We start from the raw sequence: 6,108 nt of genomic DNA on the forward strand, positions 1-6,108 counted from the left end.
ACCTCAGATCTGAGGCGGGAGCGCTGTAACCTCAGATCTGAGGCGGGAGCACTGTAACCTCAGATCTGGGGCGGGAGCACTGTAACCCCAGATCTGAGGCGGGAGCGCTGGAACCTCAGATCTGAGGCGGGAGCACTGTAACCTCAGATCTGAGGCGGGAGCGCTGTAACCTCAGATCTGAGGCGGGAGCACTGTAACCTCAGATCTGAGGCGGGAGCACTGTAACCTCTGCCTGCCTGCTGCTGTTCCTGTCATCGTGTGAGAACTTTTACCATATTTAGAATGTGGAACTTGTATTTGTCTGTGAGACGGGGGTCTTACTACATAGACCAGGCTGGCCTCGAATTTGCAGAGATCCATTTTCCTCTAACTCCTGTGTGCTGGGATTAAAGGTATTCACCATTGTGCAAGTTTGTTTTTTTTTCTGTTTTTGTTTTTGTTTTTTTGACAAGACCTCACTATGCAGCCCTGGCTGTCCTGGAACTCTCTGTAGACCAGACTGGCTAGAATCACGGAGATCTGCCTGCCGCTGCCTCTGGAGTGCTCCACCAATGCCCAGCTGCTATTTTTTTTTAAAAATGAGTTTTGTTTTGTTTTTCAAGACAGGGTTTTTCTGTTTTGTTTTGTTTTTCAAAACAGGATTTTTCTCATTTAATGTAAATAGTACTAAGCCAACAGGTTTTGCAGTATATAAATTCAATGTAGCAAGTTTATTATATTGGTTATTATATTTTTCACTATGTAGCCCTGGCTGTCCTGGAACTCACTGTGTAGACCAGGCTGGCCTCAAACTCACTCCAAGTGCTGGGAGTAAAGGTGATGTGAATTCTTTATAAAGATAAAATGCATGGAAATAGCATCGTGTTCATTTGCTTAAGAATCTCTATGTCCCCATAAGTTAAATTATAATAAGTAAAACATATTTTGAAGCTGTCAGGTGATACATAAAAAAATCCAAATATAGTAATTAATAATCATTGAATAACTGATAAGATTTTTATTGGTAAAATAAAATTTCTAATTATAATTATAGTATCATTATAAGCCACGAATCTCCAGAGAAATAAAACTTATAGGAGATAGATAATAGATAAATAGAGGCATAGATGAGAGAGAGGGGAGAGATAGATGAGATACACACACATACACACACACACTATAAGGACTTGGCTGACATGACTGTAAACCTTGAGGTCCTAAGATCTGAAGTCAGAAGATGGAGGTCGGATGTGTAGTTCCAGTTTGAGTTTAAAGGCCCGAGAATCAGGAGAATGCTGGCGTAAGCTGTGCTCAGAAGATCCTGTGGCGGGCTCCCCAGGTTCGATGCCAGGTTCAGTTCCCAGCATCTACATGGCAGCTTACAAGTGTCTTTAATTCTAGTTCCAGTGGATCAGGTACCTTTCTCTGGCCTTTGCAGACACTAGAAACATACCTGGGACAGAGACATATATGCAGACTAAGCACCCGCAGATAAATAAATAAATAAGCAAGCAGATAAATATAACGTTAACAAAATAAGGAAGGAACCCTTCCTGACTGGTTACCTGGCTAGAAACTCTGGTTTTCTTGTCTTAGAGCTTTGGAGCATTGACTCTTTAGGGATTCAGCTTGGGTCTAGTGGATCTGAGGCATCCTTCTAGCCTCCTCAGAAACAAGGGATACATGTGCTGCAGACATACAAGCAGACAAAACACCCAAACACATACAATGAAATGAAATAAAATAAAAGGAATTGGAGGGTTTACATTTTCTATGTCGCTAGGCCATCATTCTACTGAGGTTTGCCATGTTCAGAGGCCTCGGGAGTTAGTTACAGTGGCATTTGTCATTGCTTGAGCTTTTGCATATTAAAGAATTAGGGCCAGGCAGTGGTAGCGCACACCTTTAATCCCAGCACTTGGGAGGCAGAGGAGGTGGATTTCTGAGTTTGAGGCCAGCCTGGTCTACAGAGTGAGTTCCAGGACAGTCAGGGCTACACAGAGAAACCCTGTCTCAAAAACCCAAAATGTTCCATTGATCAATGTAGAAATCATTTACTGCTGGGCTGGAGAGATGGCTCAGCAGCTAAGAGTACCGACTAGTCTTCTAGAGGTCTTGAGTTCAATTCCCAGCACCAGTGGTGGCCCACAACTGTCTATAACTATAATATTCCAACAGGATCCGATGCCCTCTTCTGGTGTGCATACATATATGCAGATAAAATAGTCATATACATAAATATGTCTTTTTGTTTGTTTTTTGAGTCATGGCTTTCTCTATGTAACAGCCTTGGCTGTCCTGGAACTCCTTTGTAGACCAAGGTAGCTTCAGATTCAGTGATCTGCTCGTCTCTGCCTCCTAAGTGATGGGATTAAAAGTGTGTGCCACCAATGCCTGGCTTAAATAAATCTTTAGAAACCTCATTTAATGTAAATAGTACTAAACCAATGGGTTTTGCAGTACATAAATTCAATGTAGCAAGGTTATTATATTGGCTACTTTTCGGTTGGTGTGATAAAACACCATGACAGTGTTACCAGGAACCAGGAGAGCTGCTGGTGTAAGCAGTGCTCAGAAGAGCAGTGGCAGGCTCGCTGGGTCTCACAGAAGAGTTCATTTGGTCATATGTCTAGAGAGTTAGCACTCAAGATGGTGGATTGAAAGCATGGTGGGGCAGGAGCAGGGAGCTGAGGGCTCACATCCTGAGCTCCAAGCGTCAAGCAGAAAGATCGAACTGGCAATGGTGCCTTGATTTAAAGCCCCAGAGACCTGCCTCCTCCAGGGAAGGTCACACCTAAACCTGCCCAAACACCAGCATCAACTGGTAGCCAAGTGTTCAAATATCTGAGCCATGGCATGGTGGGCGGTTGGGAGGGGGGAAGATTCTCATTCAAACCAGCACACAGTGCTTCATGTGCAAGACATGGTCGGGCATAAATCTGGTATATGAATACACAGGATAAGTAGGATAAGATGCCCATTCTGACTTTAGTAACAAGCAAGGTGGAAAGAAAGACACTGTGATGTAGGAGAGCAGGCTGGATACACACCTGCTTGTTTATGACATCCCCCAAAGAAGTAAACAGCTAGGAGAAATTGTTCCTTTGCTCGTTGATGTGTTTTTATGTATTTATTTTTGAGACAGAGTTTGGCCACACAGCCAAGCTGGCCTGGAACTCTCTGGAGTCCAGGTTGGCCTCAAGTTCATGAGCTTTCTGCTTCAGTCTCCTGACTGATAAGGTTCTAGGCGTGAGCCACTATGCCTAGGGACAGTAAGCATAGTTAAACTTTTTCTTAGGCTAGTTATTTTATCTATGCATATGTGTGCTTTGTCTGCATGTCTGTCTGTCTGTCTGTCTGTGTACCACATGTATGCCTGTGCCTGTGCTTGTGTAGATCAGGAAAGGATGTCAGGTCCCATTGGCTGCTACACATGGCTACTGTGTGGGTGCTGGAAGCCAAACTTGGGTCCTCCGTAAGAGCAACAAGTCCTCTTAACCAGTGAGTAATCTCTCCAGACCCCAGTAAAAGTTAGAAAATAAAATAAAAAACCACCACCAACATACCGACATGGAGAAAAGAAAAGAAAAAGTATCAGAAGGTAGAAAACAGATGGATGAGTAACAGAACCAACAACATTGAATTCTAAACTTGTAACGGGGGGTCGGAGCGGGGGGAGCCACTGTGTTACATTGCAGAATAGTCCAATGCCCCACAAACGAGAGGATAACACATTGCTGGGAAAGTATAGGAAAGAGAGGAGCCAAATGAAGAAAACGTCAAGCTGGGCAGTGGTGGCACACACCTTTAATCTTAGCACTCAGGAGAAAGAGGTAGGCAGATCTCTGCAAGTTTGAGGCCAGCCTGGTCTATAGAGCTACCTCCAGGACAGCCAGGGCTACACACACACACACACCACCACCACCACCACCACCACCAAAACCCAACCCTGTTTCAAACAAAGAAAAACTTTAGTTTGATTCTGACCCCCTCCTTTAAACTCCTTCCCATCCCACCTGACTGCCAGAAAACTGCCACTTTCTGAGAGAGTGAGGCAGAGACTGGATGAGCACACACATTCCAGGGCCAGGGCATGTTACTCAACCAGGAGGCTTAGAGAAAGGTTTACTCTCAAATCTGAGCTGCCAGCCTTTCTCCATGGCCAGGATCTGAGATTAAGGGCAACTGGATTGTATATTGGCAGATGATTCTCTGTCCTGTCCAAGAGAAAAACATTTAAATATTTATGTTTTCAGAGCTGGGGATGTAGCTCAGGGGTAGAAGAACATTTCTGGTGTGATCGATGCTCTAGGTTTAATCCAAACAATATAGTATAATATAATATTGATGATTTTAATCTGTTGTTTTGAGCCATTCATATGTATCCATGGGCAGAGCATGTCACACACATGATGACTCGTGGCCATCTGTACAGTTACAATGTACTCATACACATAAAACAAATAAAATAAATCTTTAAAAAAAAAGAAAAAGAAAACTGTCTCAGTCACTTCTGTACTGGAGTGACTCAGCACCACCTGCTTAAGCCTGCCTTTGCCTAACTACTGCTGACAGAGAATAACTGTTGGCTCTGTCAGTCACACCATACCTTTCGTCACCCTTCCCCTCCCCCTATGGTCATTGTCATCACACCTCAGCAAAAAGTCCCACCTCCTCTCTCAGCTCTTTATAAACAAAAGATTGATACAACTAAACGAGTTCCTGCTTTGACAGACTCTGGGCTCAGGGTGGGTGGCAGGAGATCCCAGCCACGATGCTCATTATCCGGCTCAGCCCTGAGAGACTTGGCTAGACTGGGTTCTCTCCTCTTGCCCGGACCTGCTGGCAGAGAGCCGGCAGACAGAGACTATTAGATTTATTTAATGAATTTTATGGCACAATAATCGAGCAGTTATTAACCCATTCTAATCCTCTAAACTAATCTGGCTACCTCTCAGCTCAAATCCCTGCATTTAGATACTTGCACTTTAGTATTGATCTGGCTCTTCCTGCTCCAGGGGTTCTCATGGTGTGTCCTTGACCCTCTCCTCACAGCAACAACTCTCTTCTTCTCTCTCCTCCTCCTCTTGATGGGATTGGAAGTCCCAGCTCTTTTCTCTCTCTTACTCAGTCATTGGCTGACCGACTCTTTATTTACTGACCAATCAGGGAATAATTGAGGAGCAATATTTATACAACACTGAGACAGGAGATTTTTTAGAATAATCATTATAATGCCATGAATGGATTGTAATCAGATATAAGGCACAGAAATCAGCATTTGAATAATATGAGGATAATCTTTACACAGTGCATAATAACATCATGTCTACAGATACACATTCAACTAAAACTATTAAAAAGGCAAAGAGATTGGATGGCTGAGTAGTCTTTAATGTTTATATCCAAATAAAAGGATCAAAAGAGAGAACCAGATCAAATAAATGGGAGAAAATCAGCAAGCAAATTTAAATGTAGACAACTAGGCTTTAACTATTATTTTTATTGTTGTTTGTTTGGTTGGTTGGTTTTTGTTTTTTTGAGACAGGGTTTCTCTGTGTAGCCCTGGCTGTCCTGGAACTCACTCTGTAGACCAGGCTGGCCTTGAACTCAGAAATCCGCCTGCTTCTGCCTCCCAAGTGCTGGGATTAAAGGCGTGCACCACCACGCTCAGCCAATTTCTCGTTTCTTAGAGACTCAGTTAGGTCATACTGATATTTTGCTGGGGCAGACAAGTGAGAGGATGTTTTGCTGAAGCAGACACAGGTGAGAGGGTGTTTTGCTGAAGCAGACATGTGAAAGGATGTAAATGTGACCACAGATGGTGGGACAAGGCTCATGCTTTGGTTTGCCTTGTAGCACTTTGCTAGTCTCCACTGATGATGCTCTGGCACTGGTTGGCCTTGCACCAAATTGTTGATCTTTGCTAGTTGTGACTTTGTAGAGAGTAACTTACCAAAGAACTGTGCTATTCCAGGGGCTTCTGCTGCTTCCACGAAGTTATGAGCTGGCAGAGCCTTAAGGTTTATTCTGGATTGAGCTGCTGTTGCTGATTCAGGTATGGTGTCTGCCGAGTGGACTGGACTGCAGCTGCTGATTCGTGTGTGTGTGTGTGTGTGTGTGTGTGTG

The 6,108-nt window shown here is 43.8% G+C and overlaps 1 long non-coding RNA gene across 1 annotated transcript in view; it reads left to right on the forward strand.

The window, feature by feature from the left end:
• The window catches only part of LOC116075025, a 13,926-nt gene that overhangs the window by 2,731 nt on the left and 5,087 nt on the right, over positions 1-6,108 (forward strand). The window contains exon 2 of the long non-coding RNA XR_004112385.1: positions 5,957-6,037. This is a non-coding gene — a long non-coding RNA (uncharacterized LOC116075025). The remainder of the gene's footprint in view (positions 1-5,956; positions 6,038-6,108) is intronic.

This window comes from Mastomys coucha, unplaced genomic scaffold (assembly GCF_008632895.1).
Source record: "Mastomys coucha isolate ucsf_1 unplaced genomic scaffold, UCSF_Mcou_1 pScaffold3, whole genome shotgun sequence".
Lineage (NCBI taxonomy): Eukaryota > Metazoa > Chordata > Mammalia > Rodentia > Muridae > Mastomys > Mastomys coucha.